The 14,141-nt window shown below is 47.8% G+C and overlaps 1 protein-coding gene across 1 annotated transcript in view; it reads left to right on the forward strand.

Annotated features, from left to right (window-relative positions):
- Positions 1-11,854: 11,854 nt before the first annotated feature.
- The window catches only part of St3gal2 (ST3 beta-galactoside alpha-2,3-sialyltransferase 2), a 54,312-nt gene continuing 52,025 nt past the window's right edge, over positions 11,855-14,141 (forward strand). Inside the window, exon 1 of the mRNA XM_029532584.1 lies at positions 11,855-11,936. The gene's annotated coding sequence lies outside the window, so the exon portion shown is untranslated. The remainder of the gene's footprint in view (positions 11,937-14,141) is intronic.

Below are 14,141 nucleotides of genomic sequence, written 5' to 3' on the forward strand. Positions count from 1 at the left end.
CTAAGGCAGACTCATGAAGGAACATTTCACTGAAACAGACACATGAGAGAGGATGTTCTGCTAAAACAAGCATGTGAAAGGACACATGATGAAGAATTATTTGTCAAAACCACGCATGTATTGGCCCACTTTATATTGCATAGTTGAGCTGCATTTGTTGTGACCCCATAGAGAGAAATGCACCGAAAAAACTTGTGGTGTGCTGCAGTTTCTCAGGCTGATTGGCAGAGTGATGTCAGCTGAGACAGACTCATGTGCTGAGGCAAGGCCTGTGTAGGACACATGATGCTTGGAGGATATAAATAGGACTCAATGGACAGTGACAGAGCCTGAACTAGGCTTGCTTATAGAGGAGGCTGTGCAAAGCTTGTGGGTCTCTCGATTGGAGAAGTTCTCCTGGTGTTCCTCCTGGTCCCTCCTGCGGACCTGTGCCAAGGCTGAGGCCTGTCTGTCTCTGGTAGGTAGTGTCACTGCTGCTGCTCAGTGTTTGCTATCCCCACTCTACCGAAGTGGACGGCTGGTGTATCTGTGAAGTGTTTGCAAGTGGATCAAGCTGCTGTTGCCTATCTGTGAACTAAACTGTTGATTTCCAGACAACACAGACAAGAGTTGCTCCAAAGAACCTTCCTAAACAGGTCCACTCCTCCCCACTCCCCCACCACCCGTATCCTTTCTTTGGATAAAAGAAAGGTGGGAGTTCGAGGCCAGCCTGGTCTACAGAGTGAGTTCCAGGACAGCCATGGCTATACAGAGACACCATGTCTCAAAAAAACAAAACAAAACAAAAAAAGAAAAAGAAAAAGAAAAAGAAAAAGGAAAGGTGGGTTAAAAGGAAGGTTAAAGTGTTAAAGAATCATCATTAAAAATAGGATTTGAGGGCTGGTGAGATGGCTCAGTGGGTAAGAGCACTGACTGCTCTTCTGAAGGTCCTGAGTTCAAATCCCAACAACCACATGGTGGCTCACAATCACCCATAATGAGATCTGACACCCTCTTCTGGTGCATCTGAAGTCAGCTACAGTGTACTTATAAATAAATCCCTGCCCATGGGACAAGCTATTTTGTGGGTCGAGGGGGACCGAGCCTGAAAGTAAGAAGTGGGTGGGAAAGAAAAGGGAAGCCAAGCAAAGTTGTCAAGGCTTCGTTGATTGCCAGCTTGAACGTTTGGTTATAAACACCGTGAGGGGGAATGGGGAGGGGTTGAGAAACGATCACAAGAAACAGAGTGAAGGACAAATGGGGGGATGCTGACTGCAGACTTGAAACTTATTGTGATTTATCTCAGAGTCCTGGCACTGCTGCTCCGGAACACCAGGTAGCTAGTCTCAGAATCCCGGATCCTCCGCAACAGCCCCAGGTGTCAGCTCAGGACAAAAATCAGATGATTTCCATGAGCAGCCTTGAGAATGAGGAGATGGGGTCAAGCAGCCTTGGGAAGGAGGGGGTGACTTGGCTCTCAACTAAGGACCATTTGGCTACTAGGTGAGAGCTGTCCAAGGCCTGGTGTGTCTCTGCCTGGTCTCCCACATCTCCCCCTTTATTCTTTATTAAAAAGTTTGGGGGTAGCTGTAAAAAGAGGGTCATTGAAGCACCTGTTCTAGGCTATGGGGCTTGCACCCATGTCCAGCACCTCAGTAACTAGGCCTTTTCAGGTCCTAGGTGGGCAAGGGCTCTGTCTTAGGCTATGTGAGTGGCTCCCACTCCCAGCATCATGCCTTGCTCCAATGACTTAATCTGGCCTTGGGTGGTCATGATGGGCACCCAGGCAGTGGAACCACAATAATCCCATCATTGGATCACCTTGCAGCCAAACGACGGTGGGCACCTGGCTCCTGGCACCACAATATTCCCGTCATTGGTAACTTCATAGTTCATGGTCCTCAGCCACTATTAGGAGCCAGGGGTCACCCTCCTAGTATTGACATCTCCACAGCCTACGGAACCAGGAAAGCTCTGCATCTGCAGAAAGGGTGGAGAACTGAAGGCTGCCAGCTGCTCTCTCTGCATCAGTGAAAGAGAGGTCTTCGTCTGAACCTCCAATGTCTACCTGATGGTAATGGACTGCAATTGGCTTTAAAGCAGAATCAATCTGTGATTTAATGAAACTGGTTAATCTGTTAAAAGCCCAGGAGCCAAATGACAAAAGCAACAGAATGCCCAAGAAGGGTCCCAGAAGGCTGGGAAGCAAAGTGGAAAGCCAAGGAGAAATAGAACACCAATTTTGATACCAAGATTCTTGTTTTTCTCTAATATGCTTTCTTTCCTCTAAGCCAATTCTGACTTTTTCTATACTATCCTGAACTAGGCCAGCCTTATCAGTGTAAAAACAAGATTCCTCTTTGAGGGCTGCACAGAGTCCTCCTTCCTGCAGGAACACCAAATCAAGGCCTCATCTATTCTGTAACAGTACCTATGACAAGGAGACTAAGGAATCTTTTAAGTTTCTGAAGCCTTTTTGTAGTTCCTGAATGTCTCTGTCCACCGCGAGGCTAAGCTGGGTGAACTGGGTGGACTGTCGTTGGGAGGAGACCAGGGAGGCAATACCAGTCCCTGTGCCTGCAGCACCTAAACCAAGGATCACTGCTAAGGTCACTGCGGTAATGGGCTCTCTCTTATCTCGGGGCAGGTTAATGCCTCTATCCCAAAACCAGAGGAGATCTTCTGCATGATGCACCATCAACTTTGGGAAAAGTTGAATCAGGACACAGTAATCTCCGTGAGCTAAAAATATCTGGGTGACCACATAAGTAGTAAGTCCAGTACAATATGCTAAATAAGTACCATTAGGTGCCCTAAGGTATTGAAAAGTGGCATTTACAACAATAGCCTGATTGCAAACCTCTAGCAAGGCGTGAGGGGGGAGCATGAAAGGCCCTAAAAGGCATGAGCCTAAAACTGACACTTGGCTCAGTGTGAGCCCTTTGCTGTTTTCGGGGTGCCAGTCAAGTTTATTGACATCATTGGTTGCAATAACCGATCCAAATACTGCCACTCCTTCATAGAAAGGAGGTTGAGGAGAAAAGCATATGTAGAAAATTTTTTTCTCAGGGTTTTTCTTCCCTGGATGAATTATATGGTTTTATTAAATGCTCTGGGAGCCATCTGGCATTTTGTGCTGTTGAATCATAAATGCAAGCATGTCCTTTGCCCCATATGAGGACAGGGTCTGGACCCTGCCGTTTGTTGGACAAGGGGTCGCTCCACATAGCTTATGCATAATCGAGATGCCTCTCTCTTATCATAAGTGTTCCAGGATGGAGCTTAGATCACTGGACTTATGGTGAGCCATCTCATAAGACACACACACACACACACACACACACACACACACACACACACACACACACGTTTATGTGTGTGTGTGTATGTAAGAGAGACGGAGAGAGGCAGAGAGACAGAAGGGGGGGAATTTATAGTTTCTCAGAACCCTTAGGATTTATTTATTTATTTATTTATTTATTTATTATTGGTTTTTTTGAGACAGGTTTTTTTCTGTATAGCCCTGGCTGTCCTGGAACTCACTCTGTAGACCAGGCTGACCTTGAACTCAGAAATCTGCCTGCCTCTGCCTCCCAACTGCGCCACCACTGCCCAGGCTTGTCTGGATATTTTGAAAAGCATCGTAAATTATTGTGTAGTGGCCCTAGTGTGACCATAAGAACGAATTCTTCCTATGTAACTGTATTTCTGCTTCGTTGTTGTTGTTCTTATAGTACTGGGAAATGAACCTAGCTCCTCACAGATGCTAAACAGCTGCTCTATAACTGTGCTGTATCTGCCGGTCTCCCACAGTAGCCCAAGGTTGTCCTAAAACTCGCTTCACGACATAGCCCAGACTGCTTTCAAACTCCATCCATTCTTCCTGCCTCAAACTCTCCAGGGCTCAGACCATAGTATGAGGCGACCATCTCAGCTGATTTCTAATAAGTTAATGATCAAAGACAACATAGTTGGGTGGGATGGGCTCAGGCCAGCAACGCTTGAAGCAAAAGCAAGAGGATCTCACTGAGTTGAAGGACAGGGCTACACAACAAGACTCAGTCTCAAAAAAAAAAAAAAAAAAAAAAAAAGACACAAGCATGGTAGTTCACCCTTTTAATCCCAGCACTCAGGCGGCAAAAGGCAGGAAGATTTCTGAGCCCAATTTCAGCCTGATCTACATAGAGAGACCCTGTCTCAGTAATAAAAACTAACAAATAAAGTCACCAGCTGAAGCTTCCCCAATTCTTCTACTGTCTGTCTGTCTGTCTATCTATCTATCTATCTATCTATCTATCTATCTATCTAAAATCAATCCAAGAGCCTCACATATACAAGGCAAATATTCTACCACTAGTCTAAGACTCCCAAACTATGTTTTATTTTATTTAGTTTTGTTTTTTGAGATAGGGTCTCTCTACATGGCCCTGGCTGTCCTGAAACTCATGATGTAAAAACCCAGGCTGGCTTCAAACTCACAGAGATCCTCCTGTTTCTACCTCTTGACTGTTAGGATTAAAGACATAGACCACCTTTTTTTTTTTTAAAAGGGATCATTTAGATATTTTGTATCATTAAGATATAGATAGATACTGTGTATTTTCTATGTAGCCACGGCTGGTCTGGTACTTACTATGTAACAAGGATAGACTGAGACCTATCTGGTATTTGCCTTTCTAGGGCTGGGATTACAGTCCTGTGTCACTGAGACTGAAGGACATAGACACTGCTCCAGATTGTCACCTTCAGCACCCTGAGATGTTTCCCAAGGCTTTTTTGTTTTTTTGAGACAGGGTTTCTCTGTGTAGCCCTGGCTGTTCTACTCACTCTGTAGACTAGGCTGGCCTTGAACTCAGAAATCCACCTGCCTCTGCCTCCAAGTGCTGGGATTAAAGGCATGTGACACCACCACTGCCTGGTTATTTCCCAAGGTTTTTAAGTACTTAAACTCAGGCTAACCAGGGCATCTTGGCATTGGTGTTGAAAAGAATTTCAGGTGTAGTCAGTTTATGGTGAAGCAGAAGTGGAGATTTTACTAATGAAATTTTAATATAGGTTTAAGCACAAGAGTAAAGTGCAAGGGAGACGCTCGGAGTAAGCCAGCACAACTGAGGGTATGAGGAGCCAGGGAAAAGATGACACATCCAAGTGTAGATACAGGCTCAAGGGGAGAGCAAGCGACGAGTTGTCTTAGTATTAGCCACATGTGCCATTTGGTACCTCTCAAGTTATCTCAAAAGGTTTCTAAGGCCGGGCGTTGTAGGGCATGCCTTTAATCCCAGCACTTGGGACAGCCAGGGCTATATAGAGAAACCCTATCTCGAAAAACCAAAAACCAAAAACCAAAAAAAAAAAAAAAAAAAAAGGTTTCTAAGAAACTCCACCCTTTTTTTTCTTCCTCTTTTGTGGTAAGTGAGATAAGGTACAGGCTAAGGGCAGAGTAGATGTGGTGGAACTTGGAGACCGGTCCACAGTGTGGCCACACTGCAGGCTTTTGGATGAGGTGAGGCTCAATGGGTCAAGTGGTTCACACCCAAAATACTAACACTATAAGTGTGAAGCCAAGGCGTTGCCCTACATTCAGCCTTGCCTGGGCGAGGAAGTCAGTCAGACCGTGTCTCAAAAAGGCAAGGGGACCCAGAAAGCTAAGAAAGCCCACAAACCTGAGTTCCAGCTATGGTAAATTTAGGTTGCAGCAGAGGGTAGGGGTAGGGTGGTTGCAAAATCTCTGGGGCTTGCTGGCCCAGTGTGGCTGGATCAGAGCATTCAAGATTGAGTGAGAAGCTTTGTCTTAAGAAATAAGATAGGGGACTGGAGAGATGGCTCAGCGTTTAAGAGCACTGACTGCTCTTCCAAAGGTCCTGAGTTCAATTCCCAGCAACCACATGGTGGCTCACAACCATCTGTAATGGGATCTGATTTCCTCTTCTGGTGTGTCTGAAGACAGTGAGAGAGTATTCATATAAATAAAATAATAGTAATAACAACAACAACAACAGAAAAAAGAGCCAAAGGGGGTGGCAAAGAAATAAGATAGAGGGTCAGGGAAAAAATCAATTAGAGGGTAAAGGCAATTACTGTCAACCTGGTGACCTGTGTTTGATTCTCAGGTTCCACATGCTAGAAGGTAAGAGCTGAGTCCCATATGTTATCCTCTGACTTCCAAGTGTATGCCATGCACAGGCAAGTAGACACAGAGTACATGTGTGTGCACGCGTACACACACACACACACACACACACACACACAATGTAAAAATTAAAACGGAGAGTGACTGGAAGAGACACTCGGGATCCCCCCTCTTACACACATGCTCTTACACACATGAGGCACACACATATGCACACGATAACTAACCAAAGAGATAATAGATGAATGGAAAGCAAGAACTCAAAGAGATGCTTGTGTGCTCATGTTCATGAGCACCATTGCTCACCACAGCCAAGACATGGAAGCGATTCATCACTGGTGAATGGACAAAGAAAATGTGGTACCCACAGTAGGATATTATTCAGCCTTAAGAAGGAAGGAAATTCTGAAATACGTTACAGTATGGATGAACCCTAAGGATGCTATGCCGAGTGAAATAAGCCATTCACCAAAAGAACAGCAGCCACAGAGCACGATGTGTGTGGCTCTGCTCAAGTGGGGGAGTCACACATTCATTCTCTTCTGCTGCAGTCTCCCCATTTGCATGTGTTAGAACAGTAGTCAGACTCACAGGAACAGAAGGGCGGTGTACACCTTCCATCCTAGCACTTTGAAGGTGGGAAGCAAGTGGATCTTCGTGAGTTTGAAGCCAGTCTTATCTACAGAACAGGTTCAAGGACGGCTGGGCCTACATATAAAATCTCTGTCTTGGAAAAACAAAACCAACAAAAAACAAAAGGAAATGAGAAAGAAAGACAAACAGTACAGTGTTGGGGATATAGCTGAGGGCCAAGATCTAGGTCAGGGTTCTACCTCACCCCTCAGTGCTGGGGTTGAGGGGGGGAATGGCAGTCTTCAGGGGCTAGGGAGGAGGCAGAGTGAGAATTAAAGTTTTGTAATATTATGATAAGAATTACAGAGATGGAGGGCAGTGACAATCATACAACAATATAAATAGACTTCAACTGTTCACTAAGAAACGGCTATTATGGGTAAGGGGACAAATTCTGTTGTGTGATTTATCACAATCAAAAAAGGAAAAGACAGGTGTGTGCAGAGGCAGATATTGAGGTCTTCTTCAAACACTTTAAAGTGATTCTATTTCTAGTTATGTGTATGTGTTTGGTGGCGGGTATATATGAGTGCAGGTATCTGTGGAATCCAGAGGAATCCAGAGGAATCCAGAAGAGGGCATTGGATTCTCTGGAATTATAGGCAGTTGTGAAAGTGGATCACACTTATAATTCTTTTTTTGTTTCCCCCTTCAGGGTTTCTCAGTGTAGCACTTGCTCCTAGAACTCACCCTGTAGACCAGGCTGGCCTCAAACTCAGAGATCTGCCTGCCTGTGCTTCCCAAGCCCTGGGAGTAAGGCGTGAGCCACCACTATCACACTATCATCACACTATCACACTATCACACTATCACACTATCACACTATCAATCACACTATCACACTATCACACTATCACACTATCTGCCTTCTTGGGAGGCAGAAGATCAGGAATTTAAGGTAATCCTTAGCTACATAGCAAGTTCCAGGCCAGCCAAGATTCCATGAGAACCTTTCTCCAAAAAAAGTATTCACACAAAGCCAGTGCAACGGCTCAGTGTGTTTCAAGCCTGGCAACCTGAAATCATTCCTCAGAGCCCACGTAAAGGTGAGAGTGAGAGTAGAAAACCAAGTCCACAGAAGTCTCTTCTGATCTCCACCCCCGCTTCACACACACACACTACACTCATCTGTCTATCTATCCATCCATCCATCTAATCTAGCAATCGATCTATCAGTTTTGATGCAGGGTCTCCCCCATACAGCCAGCTTTGGCTGGTCCTAAACTTGTTTTGTAGACCAGAGTGGCCTCAAACTCATAGAGTTCTGCCTGCTTCTGCCTCCTGAATTCTGTGATTAAAGACACCACCACCACCACACTCAAGCTCACAAGCACATACTGAAAGAAAAGAGGACGTGTCCTAGTTTACTCAGTGGTCAACTTGAAACACCTGGGAAGAAGGAATCTTGGTTAAATAAGGGCCTCCACTGGTTTGGCATAATGGCAAGTGTATGGTGACATTTTCTTTCTTTCTTCCTTTTTAAAAAAAGATTTATTTATTTTACGCAAGTGAGTACACTGTAGCTATCGTCAGACACACCAGAAGAGGGCATCAGATCCCATTATAGATGGTTGTGAGCCACCATGTGGCTACTGAGAATTGAGTTCAGGACCTCTGGAAGAATAATAGTATGTGCTCTTAACCACTGAGCCATCTCTCCAACCTGGGGACATTTCCTTAATTGTTAATTGATATAAGAGGGCTCAACCTACTATGGGCCATGCAACTCCTGAGCAGGGGTTCTGGGCTCTATAAGAAAGCAGGCTGAGCCGGGCTTGGTGGCGCACGCCTTTAATCCCAGAACTCGGGAGGCAGAGGCAGGTGGATTTCTGAGTTCGAGGCCAGCCTGATCTACAAAATGAGTTCCAGGACAGCCAAGACTATACAGAGAAACCCTGTCTCGAAAAACCAAAATAATAATAATAATAATGATAATAATAATAATAATAATAATAAAGCTAGGCTGAGACTGCTAGAGAGAATTTTCTCAAGAAAAGAATCCCAGATGGGCTTCAGATACCTAGAATTTACTTGACCCTAGTTGGGAAGTTGTCAGATGATGGGCGCTCTTATTGGAGCCAAAGGGTAGAGAGGAACTCTGCCCTGTCCAGGGAAGGACATTGGATTTTTCTTCAGTAATCTGCTAACAGAAACGTGGGGGCTGTGAGGATTGTATTACTTAAAAACAGAGCACATGCTGAATATGCACAAGGCTCTAAGTTCAATTCCCGACATTTTTTTTTTTTTCGAAGTAACTGGGTGATAAAAGCAAGAAGACACTCAACACCTGCCTGTGAGAGTTGCAAATTACCGCCACACAGGGACAACAGTTCTGCAAAGAGGTCTTAGTTGTTAATTTTATGGACAGAGTGAAATTGAGCTGCACAGTAGTGACTTTGTCCCGTCCCATCCACCCAACCACCTTCTCTCCCTCCCAGCTACCCTCTCTCCTTACAGCCTGTGATGGAGACACTGGTATAAACAAAGCAGAAAGAAAAAAATTCCTGAGTCAGTTTTAGTCAGGGTTCAGTGCCTCTGTTAGTCACTTGGCTGCTTGCCCACAGTGTTGGGAGAACTTATCCTTAGCTGCTGGGTGAACAGGGTGGGTTAGGTTGAAATAGGGGAGGCTAGAGACTGACCTTTTGGACTCAAGGTCGATATTTACCCACCTTTTCAAAAATGAAGTTAGAGGCTAGTTAAAGAAGTAACGATGAGTTTTAGTTAGTAGCAAACCCTTGGGATAAGAATTTAGAACCGGGCCGGGCGGTGGTGGCGCACGCCTTTAATCCCAGCACTCAGGAGGCAGAGGCAAGCGGATTTCTGAGTTCGAGGCCAGCCTGGTCTACAAAGTGAGTTCCAGGACAGCCAGGGCTATACAGAGAAACCCTGTCTCAAAAACAAAACAAACAAAGAAACAACAACAACAACAAAAGAATTTAGGAAGATGGCTGCCACGATAGCTCAGCAGTTAAGAGCACTGACTGCTCTTCCGAAGGTCTTGAGTTCAAATCCCAGCAACCACATGGTAGCTCACAACCACCCATAATAAGATCTGTCACCCTCTTCTGGTGCATCTGAAGTACATCTACAATGTATTTATGTATAATAAATCTTTGGGCCTGAGCGAGTGGGGCCAACCTGAACAAGCAGAACCACATAAAGGGTCACAACTATCTGCAAAGCTACAGTGTACTAGCATACGTAAAACAAATAAATCTTTTTTAAAAATTAAAAAAAAAAAAAAAAGAATGGAGGAAGAGAAGAACTCAGCTTGCATTTGTGTCGAGGTGCTTTAAAAGGAGGGAGAATGCGTCTGTGTCACGCCTGACTTCCTGGTATCTGTCCGCTGACAACGAAGTTAGAATCTAGCTTCTCGTAGAATGTCTAGCCTTCCTGATGTCCGAATCTTAAAGAAGCAGATTTTTGGTCTGTGAGATTCTCCTGAGCTGTAGTGTTGTGCCAGTGAATCCCGAAAAGACTACCAAGGAGCCAAATCTGGATGCAATCGCATTAGGGTCTCTTTATTTAAGCTTGAGCGCCTCCCGCGCCCCCTCCTCCCGCTGTCTCCTACCAACCCTGACAAAGTAGGAAAGTGGAGCCCTGAGCCTAGTTTCAGGCAAGCATTTTTAGAGGCAAGAAGTGCGTCTCTAGTCTGGTACACATCTGATTGGGGGTGGCTGCAGGGGCGGCGGGCGGGATTATGGCCTTTAATGCTGGGAGCCAAACCATAAACTTGACTTCTGTTTTCAACCTGATTGGTGGTTGTTAGGAAGTGAAATGCCAGGGGCGGGCTTGTAACCTGGGGGTGCAGATTTGTTGGGGAGTAACCTGGAAACTGGTGCTAGGTACTGGTCTGTTAGTTTACTCGAGTTCAATCTTAGGTCAGGTTCTCTGTGATGGAGTCTGAACCCCAAAGATTTGATCAGACTGCATTGCAGGGTGTGATGGCTCAGTGTCTATAATACCAACCCTCGGGAGGATCCATCATGGATTCCAGGCAGGCCTGGCTTACAAAGGGAATTTACGACTACCTTGAGTTACATAATAAGAGAAAGAACGCACACACTTAAAATTCGAGGGTCCCAGAGCTAATGAACCAGAAGTCGTTTGAGTATCATTGGCCAGTCAGAGACATTTGGAGACTGGATTTGTCATCAGTTGGGAACTTCCGAATGGTTTTGGAGCTTGGTTTGAAAGTTGAGGAAAGGACTGCCTAACACTGATGTGGATAAATATTTAAAATGTGTGCATGTTACCCTAGAGAATAGGGCATCTAAGAGTCAGACGTCTGAAGTCAAGAGATGCCCTAATAGATAAAGGCTGTAGGGTGCCTAAAAGCAAGACAGTTCGCCATGTGAGGTGCCCAGTCACATAGGGGCAAACTCCATTTCCACATCGCTGCTGGTGCCCCTCTTTCTTTCCAACAGCCTGGACCTAGCGCCCTCACTGCAGCTGCAGCTTGCAGGACCAGGGCATGAACCCAGCTGGCTCAGGTCGTGGCTCTTGGCAAGAGCAAGTACAAACAGTTCCCTTGAGCTGGGGCTTGGTCGCAATTGATCACAGTCCTGTGTGAGAGGAATCCTCAGCTTACTAGCATCCTTTGATGAACCAGGTACCAAAGCCCGGCTCGGGTACCGCAGACTGCACCTCCCAGGCTTCAGCAGCCCAGAGTCGCGTGGCTGGGAAATTGAAGAAGACGCCCCTTAGTGCTGCGCCTTAACCCCCTAAATCCGGACAGAACTACAAAGACCATGGTCCCAGATACGGGAGTGCATTGCTTTCTGGGAGCAATAGTTCTGAATGCAGAGCGCGGCTGGAGGGTTCTGCCAGGCTGGACTACATATCCCAGCATGCCTGAGCGAGTGGGGGGACAGGAGGGAGGGGGAGAGCCCCGGAGGATGTGAATGGGGAGGGGGCACCCGCCCCCTTCCCCCACCCTTCCCTTTAGCTGGGCAGGGGTGGGGGGAGGGGCCGGGCTGAGCTGCAGCCGCGGCGCTCCGGGAGGGCAGGGCCAGGCAAGGGCGGGACTGGCCCGAGGCAGGGGGACTGGAGAGCGGTGAAGCTAACGGGTCCAGGCGCGGGAGGCGGTGGCGGCGGCGGCGGCGGCGGCGGCAGCGGCGGCAGCTCTCTGCACGGGCGGAGGCGGCGGCAGGAGCGGCAGGCATGGCCCGCGCGGCGCCCAGCGCAGACTGAGGTGCGCGGGCGGGATGAGAGAGGGCGGGATGTGGGGCTCCCCGGGCCCCGTGCTGCCCCTATCCTCTTCTGTGCGGGCAGCGGGCTTGGCCCAGAGGCCCAGATGCAGCGGGTCCAGCCCAGCAAGTTCCCTCGGGTCTGGGCGCCGCGTGGGCGGGGGTCCGATTGCCTTGGCCTCGATCGGGATCCCCGACTTCTGCTTCTGCATATCTAACCGCTCCCAGCCTTTCAGGCGCTCCTGTGACACTCCTTGCTGGCAGCCCCCAGCCTCAGCCCTTGAGTTCTCTGTCCTCGTCCACACTTCCACATCTCAGGTGTTGGTACCTCCAGCCCCAGGGCGCTTGGGAATCTGCTCCATCGGGAACCCCCTGCCCCACTTCTGGTCACAAGCTGTCTGTACCATCCTTACTTCTTTCCTCTACCCTTCGGCCTTTCCCCCACCTGGCACTGACCCCTAGCCACACTCTGTGGCCTAGTTCTCTCTAATAAGACCTGACAGCTTGATCCCCTTCCTACTTTGAAGAAACTGAGGCATGAACCCACCGGAAACTTGGTTGTGGTGTGCCCGCCCTCTCTGGATGCTGGCCTGAGCACTGTCCCTTGTCCCTCTTGTTCCTTCCATCCTTTGCCATATAAGACACGTTGTTACTTCCCTCCAGTCATGCCCCTGTGACTGAATCAAACTTCCCAGCCCTATATGCAGCTCCGGTGTTCCCTGTTTAGTTCTTCCACTACTTCTGTTGTCCCTGCTTTGCATAGCCCTCCGCCTGGAGAGGAGTCTTGGTGCTCGTTCAAGTCAGCCTTTCTGCTTCTCTCTTGCCAAACTGCCTCCATCTCCTCCCATGTTGCCTCTTGTTTTCCATCTGTATACTAAGAAGAATTCAGGGAAGCCAGGGGCCCCTGGGAAGTAGTCAGTCATTCCTCCTCAGTAACCCATCCTCGTACCCTGTCCACAAATGTCTGGAAACTGTTTGGCCATCCCTTCCTCATGCTTGGTGGGCTCAGAAGTCTGGGTTGGAAGGGACCGTTTACCTCTATGAAGATGGTGACATTGTAGGACTCTTAAGTCATCATTCTAAGCTAATCTGGCTCCTGCTGCTAACTTTGGAGAGGGTTGCCCCGTCTGGGGGGTGGGTTGTGGTGGGGGTGGGGGGATGCCTGCCGGAGCGCTTTGAGGAAGAAGGCACCCGGGTGCCTGTAGGCGGTTATCTCTTGTTTAGTTCTGGTGCTTCTGAGTTGGAGAGGGAGGGAGGGTACACAGCCTTGCCTGGATAATTCGGTTTTTGTTTGTTTCCTGTTTGTCTTCCTTCAGCCGATTCTTCCTTTGGGTCACGCTTTTCTTCCCGTCTCCCAGTCTCCCAGTGGGGAAGGGAGGGAGGGAAGCCTGTGAGCCCTCCTAGAAGGAAGAGATTCTTCAGAAGTTTGTAAGGGTCCTGAGTGAGCAGTCTTGATCTGAACCAGATGGTTGTCCGGCTTCCATGAGGTCCCTCCCATGCTCCCTACCCCTATCCCCCCACCCCCACCCCCGGCTGTGAATAGGACGCTCTTAACCTTGTAACTTGAGATCGGAGAAGGGAGGCCAGGGGGCCAAACTGTCTGGGTGAACGTTTATATCCAAACGTGCAAGCTTGCCAGAGGCCTGTGGGAGAGTTGTCGGTTCCCCCAGAGACCACTGTCGAGTTCGGTGGCCTGCTGATAAGCCCTAGTCACTTTGAGAGCCCAAAAAAGATAGAACTAGTTTTGAAGCCCTTAAGTGCCACCCTGAATCAGGCACGGTGGCCACACCTGTTATGCCAGGATATTCAGGATAACAAGAGGCTTACCATTTCTAGGGGTCCCAGGAGATGTCATAAGATCTTGTCTCAGAAACCCCCAAAAGGGGGAGGGGGGCCTATGAGATGTACTTGCCAAACAAGACTGGCCACACCCGAGTTCAATCCCTGGGACCCAAATAACTTGGAAGGAGAGACTTGCCGCCATAGACGTTGCCCTTTGACCTCCACACACAAGCCACAGCATGCACAGCTCTATCTTGCGTGCCCTCATGTGTATCCCCCTTTGAGCTCTCCCTTTAAGCCTGGCGGCAGGACAAGGATTACTTACTGCTCTCGTTCAGGGTGTGGGGGAAGCAAGGCAGCTTGGCTCCTCCCTTAGGTTTGAGTTCTTTTTCTCAAAGGCTTGTCTCATTTTTCTTTTTTTTTTTTTT

Source organism: Mus pahari, chromosome 20, assembly GCF_900095145.1.
Source record: "Mus pahari chromosome 20, PAHARI_EIJ_v1.1, whole genome shotgun sequence".
Taxonomy (NCBI): Eukaryota; Metazoa; Chordata; class Mammalia; order Rodentia; family Muridae; genus Mus; species Mus pahari.